The sequence below is a fragment of the Lacerta agilis genome, chromosome 9 (genome assembly GCF_009819535.1).
Source record: "Lacerta agilis isolate rLacAgi1 chromosome 9, rLacAgi1.pri, whole genome shotgun sequence".
Taxonomy (NCBI): Eukaryota; Metazoa; Chordata; class Lepidosauria; order Squamata; family Lacertidae; genus Lacerta; species Lacerta agilis.
Genome location: NC_046320.1, coordinates 45,865,667 through 45,887,724, shown reverse-complemented (window position 1 = coordinate 45,887,724; position 22,058 = coordinate 45,865,667). Strand labels below are relative to the sequence as shown.

The following is a 22,058-nucleotide window of genomic DNA, read 5'->3' as shown; positions in this document are numbered from 1 at the left end:
GGTCAATAGAAGAGGCAAAGAAGCACCTATGGCAATATTAGCACCAGTACTGGAAGGTGGAAATGGTGGTAGTAAGTCTGGCCTCCAGAATGATGCCAAATGTTGCAACAACTTCTTGCAGAAGGACTTAAGTCCAGTCATAAGTAGTTCAAAGAGGGAGAACAGAACCACACAACTCAGCTAATTAGCCACCTGTTTAAGTGGGTAATGCTAGCACTGAATCGTGTTCATTCTAGGGTATGAGAAATGCACTTCTAATCTTTGCAATTCAGCAGCTTTAGATGCAGCTGCAGTAGGTAGGAAGTAATCCTATGGGCTGGGGGATGTGGGAATGAAAGGGTTATCTTTCATCTAGGTGCGAAAGCACACCCTACATTAGCCGGGAGGCACAAAGATAATAATAGCATGGGAGGATGGCAGCCTGCACTCTGGAACGGTTTATGAGGAGGAAGTCCGCAATTACATATTTCTGGGCAAACATTAACCAAGACTGAAGCACAGTTTTGTAGGAAAACAACTGACTGGAACGACCAGTAATATAGTTGTTGAGCAGACTGAAAACATTCATGTGGCATGAAAAGCAAAGTTGAAAATGCTTTCAGAGACAAAAGGCCTGATAACATTGACCAGACTTGTAGATTTTTCTGCTGAAATATACTTCTCTCTCCTTCTTGTAGTTATTGCAGGTAACTCAGGATAATTTAATGAACTGAATGAATCAAATTACAGCAATACTTCAGTTGGTTGCCATAAATGAAGATTTGCTTTAAAGAGCTGCCTTCAAACAATGAGTTCACTTCATCAAAAAGAAAATTAAACCACCACGATCAACTCCTACATGCTGGATTTACCCTAAGACAGTTGGGTGGTGCCTTGTATGACTCCTTTCGGCAACTCTTGCAGCCAAGCTGGTGCCAAATGTATTGCTCTGCTTTCCTTTGGACCACATTAGCAAGGCTGAGAGAGGGATTTTGTCATCTGGGCATTCCAGGGTCTCCCTACACACTGCCCAGGATTGCTCCTTGGGAAGGACACTTTGGTGCTGCTAACATAGCGGTTTGACTTCAACCCCAGAGGTGCACTCCATTGTCTGTTGAGACATATGGATGGCAACAACAGCTCTAGCAAGCTCTGCGTACCAAACTCTGAATTTAAGTACTTTGCTGGACTAAAATTCTAAAAAAAGGCCAATCCAACAGCCATATAATGCAATAGAATTGTGGAGTATCAGCAGTGTGGGAAAGTGAAATGTTCAGTTTATATGATAACTACAAAATGAATCAGGGCAAGGATGAGATCTGGCTCTAAATAAACAGACTTGCAGAGCCTCAAGGGTCATCTTGCAAGAGAAGGAGTCTCTTGACTTTAAACCAGATGATACGTGTTGCCTTCTATGCCTTCCAATGACAAATATGCAGGTAATATCTTCTCAGCAATGAGCTCCTAAATTAGTACAAAAAGAATGAAATGGTTGGGCAGCTCCTCTACAACAAAAGCCATCAATTTTAACATAAGCCAGTGTCAGCTATAATCTTGCCTTTCTATACTATATGTGTGCATTCAGTGCTGGAAGGAATAATTATTTACGGCTGCTGTGACTAAAGCACGGACAGCCACCTGCCAGACTTAGTAAGGCACACACAAGGCTATGACATTAGAATGGGCAAAATGGGCTGGCCATAGAAACCGAAAATGTCACCAGTTAAGGAACATGGATCTGGAGCTTATTAAGTTGGGAACAACTCCCATCAGCCTTGACCATTGGCCATGCTGGCTAAGGCTTCAGGGAGCCTTGACAGTTCTGACTACTCATGTAATTCATTTAATCAGGTGGGTCTTTTGAATGGAATTAGTGATTCTCAAGAATGGATATGAAATGAAAGTCCATCAAGTTTGTTACCGCTTGAGTTTCTGAAGCAGAAAACCCAATAAACCTCTCAGTCCTGAAAATACAGTAGTCAGGACAAATTCCTGGGTTCAGAAAACTAGTTTCTGGAAAACACAGGATTCTTTTACTTAAGTGTATGGCTTTTGTACCTGTTTCCAGTCGGTAAGTCTTGGAGTTGTAGTAAAAAGTAAAAAAGAAGAAGAAGGTTGACCTGTAAGCTTGACGTCTCAGGAATGTAGAAGCAGTTGTAAAACATGGATTGTCAGTGGGGGATGGAGAAGAGAAATGTTGTGGGCTTCGCAACTGAAGCAATACACATGGCTGTCTAAATGGGGGCCGTCCTAGGCCCATTAAGTCTAGGGTCTAAAATTGCACCACTAAATAGAAAAAAAGGCATATTGATGAGTGGTTGTGGTTGTGCCATCTGGTTTCCTCTTCTACAAATTCATCAGCATCTCTACCCAACCATCTTTTGCTCTATCTGAATATGGAGTTGGGGGGGGGGGAAGAGATGTGATTGTGTCTAATTGTTAACAAATGTGGACTGTTCCCTGAGTGTTCCATCTGAGTTTAATTCTGACAGAAGGCTACACAGAGGTATAATTACCTCAAGACAGATCGACCATTTAAGCACATATGACACAGCATAGCTTTAATTAGAGTAAATTGGCAACCGTTGTATTGCTGGTAGTTTGGGGGGGGCTGTCAGATGCATATGCATATTATTTCCCGAGAGACTTACAATTGTGATAAAATCAGATAGGCCACTCATATTTGTATGGAGATAGTGAGGCTGTGATATTTATGAATTTTTGACTGCTTAATATTCTACTTGTTTGAGAGACAGTGTGGTGTAGTGGTTAGAGTGCTGGACTAGGACCTAGGAGACTGGGGTACAAATTCTCACTCAGCTATGAAGCTCATTGAGTGACTATGGGCCAGTCACTGTCTCTTTGTCTAATTTACCTCACATGGTAGCTGTAAGGATAAAATGGGGAAGAAATGAGAGAGGGAAAACCATGTATGCCACCTTAAGTTCCCTGGAAGAAAGGCAAGATATAAATAAATAAGTTTGTTTGTTATCACTTTATTATATTTTATGTATGTAACCACTCTGGGATCATTTTTTAGTGATAAAGGTTGGGATAAAAATGAAATCAACAAATAGATAAAAATAACTGGGTGCTACTAAAGAACCACTGGCTGAGGATCTATGGGTTTAGGCTTCCATTTCCTTCTTCTCAGCCCCATGTCCTGTGTCAGGAGTAGGGGAATTTCAGTATTGGGGGGCCAAATGAGGTTGCCTGTATGGTAGTATACACAGTATCTTGCAACCAAAGTCTGAAAAAAATCACAGCGCAATCTTATACATAACTACTCTGAAGTAAGGATAAGTGGATGTGTATCGGATTATAGCTGTAACTATCTGAGCTCGGTGGAATTTATGTCTGCGTAAACTTGCTTAAAATTGCTGTGCATTCTTCTTCTTTTGCACTGATTTTAGTTCCCTTCAGTTTTTGCATCTAGAAAATGGAACTTTGCATGGCAAGTACTGAAGGGAACTAAAAGACTACACTGTAGGTCTTACACATTGACTTTTAAATTTATGAAGGCTTATTTTGTACAGTATCTTGACAGTGTGAATTATATATGTGTATGTGTGTGCACACCACATATTCACAAAAGCAACAATTTCCTTTTATAGGTCAGAGAACAAGGCTGTACTGCGTGATTAGCAGAGTACATGTTTCTTATCAAAGGCTTTGCAGTTCAGTTAATGAAGCCTGTAGCGTAGTCAGCAAAACAGTTTGCTGGACTAGCAGTATTTTGTAAAACTCAACTACCCAATGGTATTGAGCTGAGTTATTGCAATTAGTAGCAGGATCTATTAAGTCCGCCTCGAAATCTCTTAATTATATGGCTGACTCATCAAAATGCTGCTCATCTCACATATCTTTATTTTAAAATACTGAATGAGCTGAGGCTGATTTCAATATCAAGTGGCTTCTGTGTTGGTTTACGTCCATTGATTTCAGTTAAGTATACTTGGGAACAGTATGTTCCCATGGGGCCCTAAGATGTTGTGTGGGGAGCAGAAATTGTGTTCTATCTATGGGGTTTATAAAAATACAAAGTGAGACTATGAAGGAGTAGTGGTCAGTTTTTAAAAGGAGAACTATTGGGCCTGACCGAAAGTCATGTTGGATATATGTGGAATATATTGCAGTGGGCTGTGATGGAGGAAGATGTTAGGTCAACCAACTCTTGCCTGCCCAGCTACCCTTAATAGTTTTATTCTGTTTTTGTATTTTAGCAAGTTGTTAAGTGAGTTTCAATATAGTAATAAATCATAGGCAGCTGGTGTGGTCCAGTGGATTCAAACCAGAAAAATCCCCTGAAAACCTACTTTTTCATTCATCCTTTGGCACAAACCCTAGTTCTCATGCCATACCGTAACTGAGCATGTAACAAAGCCTAAGTGTGGACAACTGTAATCACCATAATTCAATTCTTGTTTAGCCCTGCTTCCCCTCTCTCTGTTGTTTCCACCATTTTTTTTGTAAGGTCCTCAGGGCAGGGAACTGTCCTCGTGTATGATGGTGGCACCTTCACGCTTCTCATCATATCATTTGGCTTGAACTTCTTTACTCATCCATGAACCAAATTTTATGGAATTCAATATCCATTCTAACACTGATACCATGGGCAGCAAAAATAAAAAAGAGGTGCCAGTACCGTAACAACAAAAAAGCCCTGTGTTTTACTTATACTCAGAGAAGCCCCTTTGAGATTCATCATCATAACTAATTTAGGTCCATTAATTTCAGTAGTTATGCTCTGAGTAAAATCTAGTTGACTACAACCCATTGTATTTTTTTCTGCAAAAAAGAAAGAAGACGAACATTAAAATAACACATGCCACAAAGGTTAATGTTGCCTGTTTGGCAAGTGAAAATGAACAGAGATACCTCAGTTGGTACAGCATGGGACTCTTAATCTCAGGGGCATGAGATTGAGCCCCACATTGGCAAAAGATTCCTGCGTTGTAGGGGATTGGACTCAATGACCCTCAGGATCCCTTCTACCTATGCAATTCTACTACTTCAGCAGTTGAGTGGATGGTTCAGTACAGAGGTATCAATCCTGTGTCACTGAACTCCAACTGCTGCCAGCCCTAGCTAGCATGGCCAATGGTCAGGAGTGATGGGAGTTGTTGTCCTACAACATCTGGAGGGCCATAGGTTAGCCACCCCTGATTTAGTATATTGCCTGTGACAGCCACACCTCAAGCCCAGCCCCAAACCTACCCCTAAATCCAGCCATGTACAGATCAGTTGCACTTGATGCACACAGAATCTATTTCAGCCTTCCTATCAAAGACTTCTGTAGTACCGGTACTTTGATATGACTAATGGCTAATTTCATAATGCCATTGTAAGAATGAATGAGAGTGAGATATACTGTACTTGCAAATTGTTTCCCTCATGCGAAAGCGAGGACCCTAAATTGCAGCATAAGTAGATGTTACTCAAGAGATGTTGGTAAGCCAACATCTTGGAATGGCCAAAGGATTTCCTCCCCTCAACATAGGAACTCTTGGCTTCCCAAACTGCCCTTACAACAGGTAGACCTTGCACAGGAATGACTTCATCGCCAACTGAAATGCAGTCACAGCAACTTTTTGCTCTTAATGGACATATAAAGAAAATACTGCATCCACTTCAAGCTGTGCACATGCTGTAAGAAGGCAACGTAATTATTTGTGCTGGAAATATACCCTAGTTATTTACTTTGCACTGCTAATGTGTTTCCTATCCTTTACAAATTTGTTCTGGGAGTTGAAATGATCAGCAGTCTATGGGCAAGATTGTGCTGCCTCTTAAACCACTGTTAATTGATTAGCTCTCGGTGAAGCTATTCTGGATAGATACCAGACAACTGGCTAAAGCATTTGGCCCTGCACCAATGCTGTGCATGAAAAAGCTATGAGCAGGTGAAAGACAAACTGCAGTGTGCTCAGAACCAATGTAATATGCAACAGGCCTGACTTTTTGTTTGAAATGACACTTCTCCTCATATCCCTGTGAAGTCATTTGCAATGGATTAGATTTCATTCTTTCACTTGCAAGGAGGAAGCATATACTGTATTTATGACATTGGCTCAGACATACAGGATTCAGAGCAGCGATCTATTGCTACATGTCAAATACAGAGGCCTCAGGAAGAGTTTTGAAGCTTGGAAGGTTTTTTCTTTCAAAGGAAGAGAGAGTTCTCAAATCCTTTGTTTTATATACTTTCCCCAACTCTGCATTAGCAGAGTTTAGTATGTGCCACAACTTGATAGTGAGTATCTAATCCCAAAATAAACTATGAACTTTTAAGAGATTTTACCTTTCCTTTTAATTAAAGTGCAATTTTACAATACTGTTTCAGAGTTGCAGCTCTTTTGATGGTGGGTGAGGGGGAAGGATGCATCAGGAGGCACCTTCCAGAATGGAGGGAATGTTTGGTTTTGCAATTTTCTGACTTACCGGTAGAAAGAGAAATGTTTTAGAAGAATGAAATGAAATTAACAATTCCTTGGAAAATACTATTTCCTCAGCTGAGCAGCTGTGCTCTCAAAATTATATTTTATTAATGTTTATAGTATAACAACAACAAAACCAACCAACCAACCATGAATTAATTCACCAGTACAGGTAAAAGTGGGACGCAGGTGGCGCTGTGGTCTAAACCGAAGGTCGGCGGTTCGAATCCCCATGGCGGGGTGAGCTTCCGTTGCTTGGTCCCTGCTCCTGCCAACCTAGCAGTTCAAAAGCACGTCAAAGTGCAAGTAGATAAATAGGTATCGCTCCGGTGGGAAGGTAAACGGCGTTTCTGTGCGCTGCTCTGGTTCGCCAGAAGCGGCTTTGTCATGCTTGCCACATGACCCAGAAGCTGTATGCTGTTCTCCCTCGGCCAGCAAAGCGAGATGAGTGCCGATACCCCAGAGTCATCCGCAACTGGACGTAATGGTCATGGGTCCCTTTACCTTTTTACAGGTAAAAGTTACAACAGAAGGCAGTTACAACAGAATAAAGGGTCACTTTATTGAAGGGTGGTTCATTATACCAAGGCTTTGAAATATAAAGAAGGGGTTCTGGGTCACAAATATTTCCTGAAAAATTCATATCTAGGAAAGATAAAGTTCCTTTCAAGCTGTTTATTCAAACAAATGATAAAAGTCTACCAAACAGTGTGAACGTCTTCCAGCACTGCATCTCACCAAAGAACTTTGAGATACGGAGTGAGTTTTTCAGAAGGGCTCTGTGAAGAGCTTTCTAAAACCAATCACCAGGGGTGATATTCAAAGTATCCTTCCATCCTTGATCAGCCACCAGTCAGGCAGCAAGAACGTTACAAGAGCAGTAGTGGAGGAAGCCTCTGCGCCACCCAGGGCGGTGCACGGAGGCACATCCCTGGGGGCAGGGCGTCACGACGTCACGAAGCTCCCATGACGACACGGGGGGCTGATGGGTGGACGGCGGCTTGTGGGGCTGCCCCGTCTGTCCGTGGAGCAGCATGGATGGGGTGGCGGGGAGTGGCAGGAGGGGCTGCCAAGTGTCACCCCCTCCCCTCGAACCCGGGGCGGAGTGCCCCCTACACCCTGCCCTTCCTACACCACTGTACAAGAGGTTTCAGAAAAATAGATTGATTATTCCCTTTAAACCAGTTAAAAGGCAAGGGGTAGAATTGGGTTGAATCACAGCTCTGACAATGGTGCCAATTTCTGAGATGCTCAGAAATTTGAACATTCATCCAAAAAGACTGGACCACAGGCCATGACCAGAAGTGACTTTTATGCCTGATAAAAGATCACATAAAACACAGAAAGCATCAAGTAAGGAAATGTTGGGGAAATGGAATCAAGTGCTATCTGAATGCAGCCAGAGATTCACTCAACATACATTAACATTGGAAACACATAAAACCATTAAAAGAGATCCTTCCAAGAATCCTCTTCATAAAAAAACTTTAAAAGGAGCATGTCAATGGAAAAGAAGCAATGGTGCCAGTGGGAGCTTTTTCTCAGGATGCAAATAGCAGCTGTGGGGGCCCTTTGATGTGGATTAGGACTGTGGTGGTGGGGAAACATTAAGTTCCTCTTGTCATGGTCCCAAACCAGCTTTTTTTTTTTTTTTAAACACACACACCACACACACAAAACCAAACAAACCCAAGCAATTATGAAATGAACATTTGCCATCATGTCTGTTTTGGCTCCTTCATAAAACAGATATGTGGAGATTTTCTGAATAAAGTTGTCTGTCCTCCCAAATGTTTTAGGGGAGGATGTTGAAGCTGATGACTTCCCTAGTGATTGGACATTTCTTCTTACTAGAATGCTAAGAACATAAGAAGAGCCTGCTGGATCAGGCCAGCAGCCCTTCTAATCCAGCATCCTGTTCTCACAGTAGCTAAACAGATCCTTGTGGGAAACTTGCAGGCAGAACCTGAGCACAAGACCATTCTCTCCTCCTGAAGCTTATAGGAACTGGTATTCAGAAGCATCATTGCCTCCAACTGTGAAGGCAGAGCGTAGTCATCACCACCCCATCCATAGTTGGATTAGAGCCACATGCATTATTCCAATGCAAGAAGAGAACATATGTACCGGTATCTCAATGGGTAAAATGCACTTTTTCATAAGATAAAACTGGATATCTGGGAAGTGGAAGTCACGTGTGATTCTCCTCTTGCTCCATCTTTTGAATATCTAAAATATTCCAGAGACTTCCAGGACTCTTTCAGTGCCTGTCTGCATGCAGGCATTCTGTGGTTCAGTTGTTGAGCCTTTCCATATATACAGTTCTCATTGCTAGTTCTTAAATTGACAACAGTACTACATTTCACCCCAGTTCCATTAGTCCATAATGTCATCCAGTTAATGTGTTAAAAACTTCCAGATCTTCATCTGTATTGATGATATGGCATCTCAGCTTTGTATTACCAGCAAATTTAATAAAAAACAATATATTTTGTTTGCAAAGGCCATTGATGTAAAGCATGGAGCCATAAGAAATGCCAATACTTAATTTTCTCCAATATGAAAGTTTCCATGTCAGCACTGATAACCTGTAGTAATGCAATGGATATGGTAAAGGAAGTAGATTGTTTTCCAGGTGAAATATTTTGACACGGAGCCATTCATGACAATGGGAACGTGCTTCTTAATCTCAGGGTTGTGAGCCCCACGTTGGGCAAAAGATTCCTGCATTGCAAGGCATTGGACTAGATGACCCTCGTGGTCCTTTCCAACTCTACAATTCTATAATTCAAAAGCATCTTGCCTATTTCTCTTGTGCCCAGAAAAAGAAGAAAATCATCTGGGGAGCTGCCTGATCCTGACAGATTGCAGTTTTAGATAGCTTGTTGTTGTTGTTGTTGTTGTTGTTGTTTTAAAAGCTGTGTATCTAATTTTTTGTTATCCTTGATCATAAGAAGCAGCCATTATTGGACAATAACGAGCCAAAGAGTATTAATGACTCTACAAAAAAGAGAGATAATGTCAATATATGGCCAACTCTGCTTCTAAAATCAATGAGAGTTTATTCTGTTGTCCTTTGGCTCTTCCCTGCTTTGAGTTCTGTGATTCTTTTAAATCTTTGGTTTCCCTAAACTGTATTGAGGAGGCTCTGGCTGTGTCCCTCTGTGGCGGATGAGGATGATCAGCCTGGTAATGTTTGTGTGCCCCTGTATAGGCTTTGGAGTTGTTTACTACCCCTCCCCCACTTTATAAAGGCCTTGAAAACAGCTGTCTCCTGGGCAATGAAATGCAGAGCATGACAGACTCAGAAAGACAAAGGAGCCTTTTACAGTTAAATGTGACAAAGGAAGTAAAAATGTTTTGTGGGAAAGCGAGATTTTGCATGCAGACAGGCACTGAAATTCACATCAATTTCAGAAACACATTTGCTAAATGTCCCCCCCACTCCCCTGCACAAAGCCAAAGAGCAAAACTGCACAGCAAACATTGAAGCTTTGCAATGTCACTGGAACCTGAGTGGAATTGCTGACTGATTTTCTCTCTCTTTCTCTGCATTCACACTGTATCACAAGTCTGAAGCCAGACCTTGTTTTCCTGAGGACAAAAAAAGAGATCCTTTTGTTGCTGTTTTTCCCTTAGTGTCATCTCTTGCAGTTGCCATGGTAGCCAGCAAGTATCCTTTCAGCACAAGTTATTGGGTCTCCGGAAGGAAGTGCTCCAGTGCTGGGCCGGGTCTGCTGTTTTTATAGAACCTGTTACATAATGCATTCTATTAAAGTTTCCTCTTGCTGTTTTATTGTGCGAGGGGGAAATTAAATTTGATGGCTCCTAAAAAGTTTGATAGAGGATGCCAGGTGATTATTATATATACTGTTCTTTGTGTCAATTGCACACAGCAACAATATTTCTGTAGGGTGTTCAAGATGGACAAATATACATTTGAGCCATTGGCAATATTTACCTGTGTGCCTATCAGAAGAGGAAATTGAATTCTAAGCGGGGCAAGTTCAAACACTGTAAAAATGCACAGTGCTATATCCATCTGGAGAACCAGACCAGCTTGCAACCTTAGCAATTTCAAAGAGAAGGTACATGTGTTCACAATGGTTTTCTGTTTTCCCTGGTCCAGGGAATTTTCTAACAGCACTCCATGGGAATATAAAGCACTTCTTACAGCTCAAGGACAAAAATAAATAAATGATCCTATAACCATGGCTTTCCCCAGCCCCACCGTAATCTCAATCTCTTTTGGTCTTTTCTAGGAAATTGTACATCTTCTTGCACAGTGCCAGCCATGCACCAGAGAAAGACAGAAAAAAGGACGAGGAGCTGCTTTCAAGGTATGCTTATTTATTTGATTTATATCCCACCTTCCCTCCAAGGAGCTCAAGATCTCATACATAGCTTTCAAATAAGCATATTAGTCTTTTATCTTCCTGAATTATGGTGAATAAATGGCATTTGCTTCTGCATAGTCAGGCAAGGAATAATCATCATCTTGATTGATTAGTGCCATTCCTTATCGTAACACACAGACACACACATGACTGGGAATAATCTAGCTAGTTTATAGAGGAAATTAGACTTTGCAGAAGGCAAGTAAGGGAGCTGGATTGTTTCCACTCAAGCTTCTAGATAAAAGGAATGTAGCTCCATTGCAAATAAGGGCCTGTTCACACAAAGATATTTCTGATGGCGTATGGTACAGTGGTTATGTGCCCAAGCATCTAGCCAGGTCACAATTCCTTTCCCATGAGTTCCGCATCATCACCAGCTTGCACAAAGCGGATTGACTGGGAGTGCCATAAATGATTGAATACTGCAGTGTGCATGAGACAGTGGTGGTGAGTAGGTGGATGTATGAAGGAATAACCTCTTCTGTGTATGCTTAATATAGCCACTCAACATTTGGCAGTGTCATAGCATGAGAGGGGGCCACGGGCGGTTGCCCCAGGCACAAAATTATTAGGGGTGCACAATTTCAGCACCCAGTGCTGCCTCAATATAGCTGTGCATTTCCGTCACTGAGTTCTGGAAGCAACCTCTCCAGACAATGGAACAATTTTTCTTATCTCTGCAGCTGTGATCTCTTGGGTGACACGGGTGCTGTTAGGCATTGAGTACTTATGCATAGTCCGTCCATTTTCCTCCCCCCCCACCCACTCCTTTTACGTGGCCCCGGGCACTGGCAACCCACACTATGCCACTGAGCCTCTTGGGCTTGCCGATCAGAATGTCAGCAATCCAAATCCCCGTGATGGGGTGAGCTCCCGTTGTTCGGTCCCAGCTCCTGCCCACCTAGCAGTTCAAAAGCATGCCAGTGTGAGTAGGTACTGCTGCAGCGGGAAGGTAAACAGCGTTTCCATGTGCTCTGGTTTCCATCACGGTGTTCCATTGCACCAAAAGTGGTTTAGTCATGCTGGCCACATGACCCGGAAAGCTGTCTGTGGACAAACGCCGGCTCCCTCTGCCTGAAAGCAAGATGTACGCCACAACCCCATAGTTGCCTTTGACTGGACTTAACCATCCAGGGGTCCTTTACCTTTGACCTTACCTAAATGCCAAATGAAGCTGCTACTAAGTGATAGTGTCATAATGTAATGTGTTAGGATGCAATCAGAATATGGCTGTTAGTGAGACTATAATCCACCTCACGATACTGCTTGGTGGTAGTGTTGAGGTTGCCTGATATTTTGTGTGTGCTTTATTTGGGTTTTTTTTTAAAAGTGTAGTTATTCTGCCTGTTGTTTGGTGGGGGGTGGGCTTATGAGCATCACCAGTTTTTTCTTCTGTGAAATGGGTGTTTTGTGGTGCTCATTACTTTTCCTTAGATTTCCCAATGCGCTTCCAGAGTCAAAAAGTTTGGGGACCCCTGCTCTAAGTTACCCAGGGTGGAACTGCAGAGAGAGGGGATAAAATTGTGTTCATTAAATAGACCTTTTACTGTGGCAGAGATTCCATCCAAATTTGTTGTAGTTGGCCACCAGCCTTGTACAATGAACAGTGCAAGTGGTTTCATGTAGGAACCTGGGAGAATCTATACAGTCACAGAAGCTGTGCAACTGCATGGAGTTGTATGCAGAAGTAATTGAGATCATAGTTAATAGTTAATATTGATGTAGTGCTTTACATAATTTCGCAAGAGAACAATGTGAGCAAAATACAAAAGGAATGCAAGTAAAATCCAAATACGAACCAATCACCTTCTAATTTGAAAGCACTGATACCCTAAAATCCCATTTGCTTCTAAAGAGCAAAGGAAAGGAAAGCATGAAACTTCCAAACAGAGAGAGCTAGAATTATCCTTGACTTTGTCCTGTCAAACGTTAAGTCAAACAGGAATCAGGGAGGGTTTCTTTTCTTATTTTTGGCAAGCATTTCCCTTGCTTCCTATGGTGTGGAAATGGGCAATAAATAGCAGGGTATCTTATGGCATCATTCCAGGCCTCCCGGCTACCGGTGTTGGCAAGGAAATGGCTCTCCTTTTCTTCCTCCTTGTTTTTAGAGTGTTGCGTTTTCCTGAGGTGGAGGGAAGGTCTGTCATTATCAGGGAGAGAGTCAAACCACAGCGGCTGGCTTCTGCTGAACTCCTGTTGCCCTGCCAAACGGGAGGAAGCCATAACCATATTATTCACACCACTCGTGGTTTTTCTCTGAAAGTGAGACTTCCTTTAAATTACAGCACATGCACTCACATGCACACATGTGCACAAAATGCAAAATTGTGGTCTTCCTCATAAAAGCAGATTTTTATTTTTTTAAAAAGGCCAACACTTTCAAAACATCTTCAAATCTTCCGTAAGACTAGAAATGCTGTCTTGCAATTCAGTTTGGAACAGCAACAGTATTGCTCTTGAAATGCATACTGAAAGCAGAAGTCCCCAAGGACAAGAGGCAAAAAAAAAAACTTTCCTCTGTTTATCATCCCATAAAAGTGATCTTCCTGCAGCTGTATTGTGGGCTTTGTTCAACAACAGCCTTCCTCTTACTTCCACAGAGCTGAAAATCTCTATAAAATTAGCTTGCTTTCCTTCTCAATATTTGGTGCAAACCCTTTGGAGTTGCATCAAACCCACACTTCTTTGGCATAGACTTCTTCCCCTTCCATCCCCCAGTATATCTTGGATCTCAAAAACTAGAATTATGTTCATATGTCAGGTGTGGGTATCTGGTATTTTTGAGGGTGGAACAAAAAGCCATAGATTGTACATGTGGCTGATGCCTTGATGTGAACATTTAGCAGAAACTGGTATGTGATATGATTTGAGCTCTGTGAAAACTCTACAAGTTTTGTGGTAGATTTCTGTTTCCCTATGCTTATTTCCTCAGGCAAATGAATGGTCCAGAGCACATTTTTGTATCATGTTAAAATCCTAATGCAATACACCCAGGGATTCCGCCTTCCTCCTCACCAGCAAGCTGCAGGAATCAAATGCAAGCAGGAGCTGTCTTTGCCATTCATGGTATTGTAGTGGAAGTCTCTGCCATTGTACACTCGCAAATTTATTGAAACAAACCATGTAGCTTATTGTACAAAACTCACATATACATGTACAAAACTCACACATACGTACATTAGTAACGGATATGACCTCCGCTATTTTTAAGCAGCATTTGAACACAGTTTGGCATGGAGTCCACTAGTTTCTAACAGTCACTGTTGATTTCAGATCCCTGTACCACACTTGAATCAGCGCCTGAATGAGCTTCTCCATAGTCGTACAGTCTGCAGCACAGAGGCGACTTTTGCATATAGCCCACAAATTTTCAATGGGATTTACATCCGGGGAATTCCCTGGCCAATCAAGTACCTGTATTTGCTGCTCTGTCATGAATTTCTTCACCACTTTCGATGTGTGACAGGGGGCTAGGTCCTCCTACAATATCCCAGTACCGTCAGGATACCTTTTTCCAGTTCTGGAATAACTTTCTTTCGTAGAACCTCAATATATTGTGGCAAGCGCATCACTCCTTCTGTTGGCTGCAGGCCTCTGACACCGTAATGATCAACTGACTTCGCGTGTTTGTTTTGAGTACAGGATTACAAGTAAGATACAAAACATGCTTTGTTTCAATTAATTTGCACAAGGGTGTACCTCCTGCTTCCATCATCACTAACTGCACATCTCCACACACTTGTGATAATCTCACTTCTGTGGACCCACTAGTTAGAAGTGGACTTTCCTAGCTTGGGTGCAAACTCCACCATGTACTTGCTTATAATATACTTATTGGCTTATGTTCTGGGTGGAGCTGATAGATTGACACCCTTTCACCCAATCACAGAATTATAGAGTTGGAAGGGACCCCTAGTCTAGTCTCTCACTTGAGGTCAGTGGTTGCAGCTATGTAATTCAAAAGCACCCTTTGACTTGGGACTTAATGGTCTTATGGGATACTCCAGTCTTTAGATTGTACCTCGATGTGTTAAGTCAGCTTTGCTGCATTGGGGGCCTTCCTGCTCATTGTATTGGACATCTACCCCCAAAGTCCTGGCCTGATGGCACCACTGTTTGTGTCACTAACTTGCAGACTTGCTAGGAGCCATTGCTTCTAGACAGTATATGTCTTTGTTTTTCTGTTAAGCCAAATATTTGTTTGCTATATTCCTTTGCAATGTTGCCTCTGCTACGATTATTCTATCTCTTCAACAACCTGGTGGAAAGCTTCTGCAGCTTTAGTTCTGAATTTAATAGGCCTACATATTGTTCAGAAAGTCACTGACAGACCCTCCAAGTGTCCCTATTTCCCAGGGATGTCCCTGATTTAGAGAAGCCGTCCCAGTTTCTGATTTGATCCTAGAATGTCCCACTTTTCCTTAGGATGTCCCTGTTTTCATTAGAGAAATGTTGGAGGATATGGAGTTATCCAACTTCTGAGCCATCTGACAGCAATCCTGTATAGGGAAGGTTTTCTTAAATGTTTAATTACGTTTTTATATATGTTGGAAGCTGCCCAGAGTGGCTGGGGCATCCCAGTAAGATGGGTGGGATATTATGTAAAATTATCATTATGGAATGGGACGTCCTTATTTTCATCAGAGAAATGTTGAAAGGTATGCACTAATGAGTGCCGACTTACACCCTTCAATTCTTTCTACCTAAAGCAAAGTACGCTCTCTGCTTTTAAGGCTGAGGGTATAAAAGTGCCTTTCGCTTGCTAAGATGGTTTGTTTTAATTAGTGTCTTTCATTAAACTAATACTTTTTGTTCTTCAAATCCCTCTAATTTCATGTAAACATCTTCTCTCATAACAGAGTTTGCTGCTGTAAGATTATATCGGAGAATTAAAACTGCTATCTCTTGGCACTTACCAACAATGAGCCCCATTATATTCTAGGTATACATTTCACATAAAGTGCCCTGCTCTTCAGACTGTGTTAAGGACAAGGTTTAATAGTCTCAGGTACTTAATTATCATCCTAATCCCTTGTATAATAGCCTTTCTGAGTGTGTAAATTGCTTGTTATAACAAAGTATGCACTGTACATACTGAAATATTTCTATCAAAGGCCTATTTATGACAGTAGGTTGCTTGATTTATAATCAGATTGTCTCAAATGCCTTGAAAGGTGGAAAATCCTTATTTAATTTTTGAGAGGCTCATAATGGACTAAGGTATGGCATTTCCTGAGCTGTAAAGCACATTTAATGCAAGTCCACTGGGTGTACATAATCAGTCCTATTATACAAGAGACCTTCGCTGAATGTATGTTATCTAGATCATGGGTGCTGAAGCAGATGCACTTGCTAAATGATGTTTCTCAACAGACATGGCTGTGTGTAAATATTAGGTAGCCTTGGATACCATTATATCTGATCTTTCTGAGATCTATGACAATCTGCTGGTAGTAACTACCCGGTCTTTTTCAAGAGGACATAGGGAAGAAAATACAATGTAAGTATGATCGCACAGAAAGCCAGAGCCATTTTAAAATGTAAATTGTCACCTAGACCTGCTCACTATGTGAAATGGTGCAATAATGCTTGTGAAAATTTATGTCAGCACCCATGAAAAGTTTGCCCTCCTACCGAGTGCTATTTTTCTAGAAAAAGAGGTTCCAGAACTCACCATGAATGCCTCCCTTGTTTTCTTAAAATGGAAATGGTGCCCACCTGAGAGGTGTTGGAACTGAGTTCCAATTAGTTCCACTGAAAAAAAAATCCCTGTCTTTGAAAGTAGGAAGGGAATGCCTCCTTCCCATATGTGTAGTAGTAGTAGTAGTAGTAGTAGTAATAATAATAATAATAATAATAATAATAATAATAAGCAACTTAGCTTCATAATATGCAGTTAATATGACAACCCTGGCCCATTAGGAAGTCTGTTGGCGCCTAATCTTGAATTGAGCCTAAAATGTTTTTCAGATTTTAAGTTTATTTAAACAGTGCAAGCATACTTATGTACAGGTGTTTCTCATGATGGATTGGCTATGGCTTTGGGTTGATCTATTTCTGCTTGAGGGAATACATGAGCTGGTGGAACCAGATGGCAACCAAATGTGATAGCTGGCTGGTGCAATCATATTGTTGCCATCTGTCCGGAAGGACCCAGTTTCAACATACTTTAGCCCCTGTAGCAGGATCACATCAACGGAAAATCTTGAGCTAACAGTCAAGAGCTACTTGAAACCCCCTCCCCCCAACAAAATTGGCACGGGGTCTTCCTGCTTAATTCCTGTTTTGCAGAATCCCTGTGTTACAAGGCACAAATGACCTCATGTCCCCTCCTCCCACTTCCTGCAATTGAAGTGACAGCAGCGGAAGGTGGAGACATGTCTTATGTATCATGGTACATGGCGAAGGATTTGCACTGTGATTGTTTGAAGCCCTGCCATCTGCCTTTAATTTTGCAAGGCCTGCCAATCTCATTAGATTTCATGCTCTGAATGTTTGCACTTGCACAAAAGCTGTCTAAACAAAGCTAAATCTTTGTCACCAGTATCTATTCGTGGCATTGACTGAGAACATATGAAACAGATCGGTGCTAGGCTTGAGTGAAGTACAAGAATCAACCACTGCAAAATAATAACAATAACATTTTGGCTACTAAACTAGGGATAATGATGCATGTGAGAGGGTTAGACAAAAACCAGAGTTTGCATATCTTTGCATATTAACATGTATTTGTTTGGGTTAGTGCTTAAGAGTACCGGTATGAGACTAGGTTCACAAAACATCTCCTTAGCTATAGAACTCATTGAGTGCCCACTGGTCAGTTACTATTTATTAGGCTAACCTATCTCACCGTGTTATTGCAAAGATAAAATGGTGTTTTCATGGGAGAGAGAACCATGCACACCACCTTGAAATATTTGGGAAAAGAGAAGAGTGCCACAAATAAATACCGTATTTTTCGCTCCATAAGGCGCACCGGACCATAGGGCGCACTTCGTTTTTAGAGGAGGAAACAAGAAAAAAAAATATTTTTCTGGTTTTCCTCCTCTAAAAGCCCTGTTTTTTTTAGGATCAGCTAAAAGTTTTGCAGCTTTCTTGCAAAGGGAAAAACCCTGTTTTTTGAGGATCAGCTAAAGGTTTTGCAGGGGTTTTTTTTTGCAAAGGAGGAAAAGCAAAGCTCCTTTTGCAAAGGGGGAAAAGCAAAGAGGAAAAGCCCCATTTTTATGGGGTTAAACTCACATTTCTGCAGCTTAAGGAAAGGGAGCCTTTTCTACAGTTTCCAGACAGATAATCTAATCAGCCAGTCACATGTCGCTGGGGAAACAAAAAACCTCCCTCTGCAGCACATTCAACAATGGAGGGCGGGGCTGAAAGGGAGCCGGGACTCTTATCTCTCTCCCGATCTCTTGCTGATCAGCTGCTGAGCGGGGTCCTTTCAACACCCCCTTTTCTCTTTGTAAAATAAAAAGCATGATTCTCTTTTGGCCCCTGGGCAATTCAGCTCCAGGGACCACCATTCGCTCCATAAGACGCGCAGATATTTCCCCTTACTTTTCAGGAGGAAAAAGTGTGTCTTATGGAGCGAAAAATATGGTACTTTAATTTTGTGCATGGCTTTTCTCTTAGTAATTTTTGAGAGGTTTCATTCAGGAATTTCATAGGAGTCTTTCAGAAAAGTAGAAAAGTTGTTACAAGGGCATGAGGGTTCTGTGAGGGGAATAAGGGTCCCAGGATTCTTTGAGGGAAGCCGTGACTATTTAAAGTAGTATCATAGTGCTTTAAATGTGTGTGGTGTGAAAGTAGTCTATGTTTAGAATGTGAAATACACTGTGAAACCTAATGTGAATCAAGACCTCCAGGATGTACTTGGCTGTTCTGTGCACCCCCCCCCAATGCTGTTGTTTCCTTACCTGTCCACATATTTTTAACATATTTTTATTTCTGCTTCAGTAATATGGATTCACTCCTAGCTCTTCAGGAGCAGCCTCAGGTTTCTTTACCTTCTCGCCATGCTGTTGTTTGCATTCCCTTCAACTTGCAGTGACTCACTTTGAACCGTCTAGTTCACTCAGAAAGATAATTGCCTATTTCCACTTTAGTGCCCCAGTCCTCCTCCCCCTTTCTCTTGATTTAAAATGATCTGTCAGTTACTGTTTATCTGATGTTCCAAACATCCTGGCCCACTTTCTTTCCTCTGTGCTTCATTCGATTTTCTTTCTGGGTTCTGCAAGATGTTCCAGTTGTCTCTCCCCCCTCCCCCCACCCCGTTTCTCCTGTCATGAGCATTTTGATGTCAGCTCCAGCAAGCTGTCTGCTTGATTTCGTTTATAGGTGTTTTGGTGCTGAATTAGTACTTTCTAGAAAGTCCAGTGTAGTATGCCATCATTAAGTGACAACATATGAGGTGCCAGCCCTTTGGCAGACTGTAAATGACCGGCTGGAAGATTTAGATGAATGAGGTGAAGCCAAGGAAAACTTAACATTTTAGTTACTCATTAAGTGATAGGTGAAGAAAATGCAAGTACTATTTTTAAGGCCTGGGTAACGTAAACCAAAATGCTGGGTCGTTTTCAACTAGTGTTTTAGGTATTTGATGCAACATCTAACAAGTAAAATGAGAGCCAGTGTTGTGGTGTAATGACCAGGGCCTTGGGAGGTCAACCTTCAGCCATGAAGTTTTCACTTCAGTCAATTGCTATCTCTCAGTATAGCCTACCTTTCATGGTTGTTGTGAGGAAGAAATGGGTAGAGGAAACAAGTTTATGCCACCTTGAGATCCTGTGGCACAAGGGAAACTTGGTATGCTAATTTCCACCCATAGCTATTGCTAGGAAAAACATCAAGATATATGTGCAGTTTGCTGATACACAGCAAAGTTCTATATACCCATGGACATGAGCATAATAAGGGCATATCAGCTGGGCATTTTAACACTGTGAGCAAGGGCTGAGACTTGAAGCCAGTAAAGATGTGGCGGGATTTCTTGGGCTGCTGGTGATGAAAGGCTTGGGAGCACCATCACAATCATAAACCTACAGCACAGTCAAAATTATACACTTTTCAGCAGTCTACACCAGTGTGGTGCCCTCCAGAAGCTTTGGAGTACAATTCCCATCAACTTGAATGGCAAGATGCAAGGGAAGACATGGTAGATCCAAAAATATGTGGAAGGCAATATATAGCACGCACACACAGGGGTAGCAAAAAAGGTCCCTGAATACCATTTCTGAACACATTACATTTTACCTGTTGGATGCCATATCAACAGTTTATTTCATGGTTAGTGAAAATTACTCTTTAAAAAAAACCACACAAACTTTTATCTCACCCTTCCAGTGAGTTCGGTTTTCCCTATGTTAAAGATAGCTAGATAGACAGAAAGAGACAAAATTAAATAATAACATCTAGATAGAACATAGAAATGTATACAGTGGTACCTCGGTTTGCGAACAGTCCTGTTTACAAACTATTCAGTTTACGAAATCCGCAAAACCAGAAGTAGTGTTCCGGTTTGCGAACTTTACCTCGGTTTATGAACGGACGCCGAACGGTGGAAGGGCACCGGCAGCGGGAGGCCTCATTAGGGAAAGCGCGTCTCGGTTTAAGAATGGTTTCGGTTTAAGAACGGACTTCCGGAATGGATTAAATTCGTAAAACAAGGTACAACTGTATGTATATTTGTGCATGCCCATATATTTGTGTATCTTTCTGTGTGTCCAGCTGTGCTTAAAATAATATGGGGAATGCTGACATATATCTGGGATAAATCCAATTTAGCCTGGAATAAAAGGCAGAGCAACATTCCAAAGTCCAGAGAGCAGTAGAAAGCAGCAGAAAATTGTACAAATATGTTGCGGTTGCCTGCATACCTACATATTGCCTACCTGCAATGCACAAGCTTTCAAAGTAACGGCATAGGGATCCATGTCAAGGTTACACAAATGGTTCTACTTACATTCCCCCATTAGGATGTTTGCAATTGTCTTTCATTTGGCAGGCCTCTGTGCACCTGGTTTAATAATAAGACAGTGCTAGGCAAAAGTCTATATAACCGTGTGCACTTATGGCTGAGATATAGTAAGTGGCTTGCTTCAAAACCAAGCTGTCTTCTGGCAGGAAAAGATTAGGGAGGGTGGAAAGAACAAAAGTTTTAGGGAACACAAGAAAGGCAAGCCTCTGCCTGCTAATTTTCTCCTACAGCATATTTGAAGGTGGTTTAATAGTTTAACCCCCAAATGATAGATGGTCTTTAATGCTGCCCTGAGTTAGTATTTATAGCCTTGTCCTTTCAACAGCACCACCAGGAATTTAATAAACGATTTGCACAGATTTCTCAGGTTTCTTTAGTTTCCCATTGAAACCAAGCCACGTTGCCCAAGCCACAACATTTAGATATGGATCCAAAGATCCCTATAAGACTATGACTTAATATATATATATATATCTCTGAGGTTTTGGTCTGAACTATTTTTTTTTTTATAAAATCTGCACACACAGTTTAGAAGCAGATGTAAATGTCCCCCAGTTCATTTATAATCCTTGTTTTTTAGCTCAACATATTTCTAAACTAAACAGAAGGGGCTGGCAAGAAATGGCCAGTTCATCTGTCAGCTTCCACTACGCCTTTGCGAGAGTCTATCATTCTGTCACTTGGCGTTAATATTGTATCATCATGTCTCACCAATAAAATGTAAAGGAACATCAGCTGACAACAAAGCTTTACGAGTAATTAGAAAAGAAGCAAAAATTCATTTCGGCTTGAAAACAAGAACGCAGCAGCTGCATGGATGCCACAGGGCAGGGAGTTTCAAGATGGAGCCAAGTGAGGGGACTGGATGCCTGGGGGTGGGGGTGGGGGGGTTGATAATGTGATACAGATCCCTTTTGCCTGCAGGCCACAGATTGAAATGCATCTCATATTTGTAATGGCTGGAAGCCATGATCATCTGGATTTAACAACCTTTGTGGTCTCAGTCCAATTCTTAGTGTACAAGTCTATACTTCATTAAAAAAAAAAAGCTGTCACAAGCAACTGACAGCAAGATATGGATAGTGAATAAAACAGAGCTTTCATTTTCAAGCAGGCAAACCAAAGTGTTCGGCCAAACCATGACCCTTGTTGTGATACCAAAGCAGATTGCCATCTCACTAGAAATCCAGGCTTACAGGCTCAGTTTAGAAGTGACGTTCAAAATAGTGCTTTTCTTCTAGAAAAAAAGGTGCCTGTACTGCGTACCCTTGAGTG

At 41.6% G+C, this 22,058-nt stretch overlaps 1 long non-coding RNA gene across 1 annotated transcript in view; it reads left to right on the top strand.

The window, feature by feature from the left end:
* The first annotated feature begins 10,676 nt into the window (after nt 1–10,676).
* The window catches only part of LOC117053123, a 97,217-nt gene continuing 85,835 nt past the window's right edge, over nt 10,677–22,058 (top strand). The window contains exon 1 of the long non-coding RNA XR_004427360.1: nt 10,677–10,756. This is a non-coding gene — a long non-coding RNA (uncharacterized LOC117053123). The remainder of the gene's footprint in view (nt 10,757–22,058) is intronic.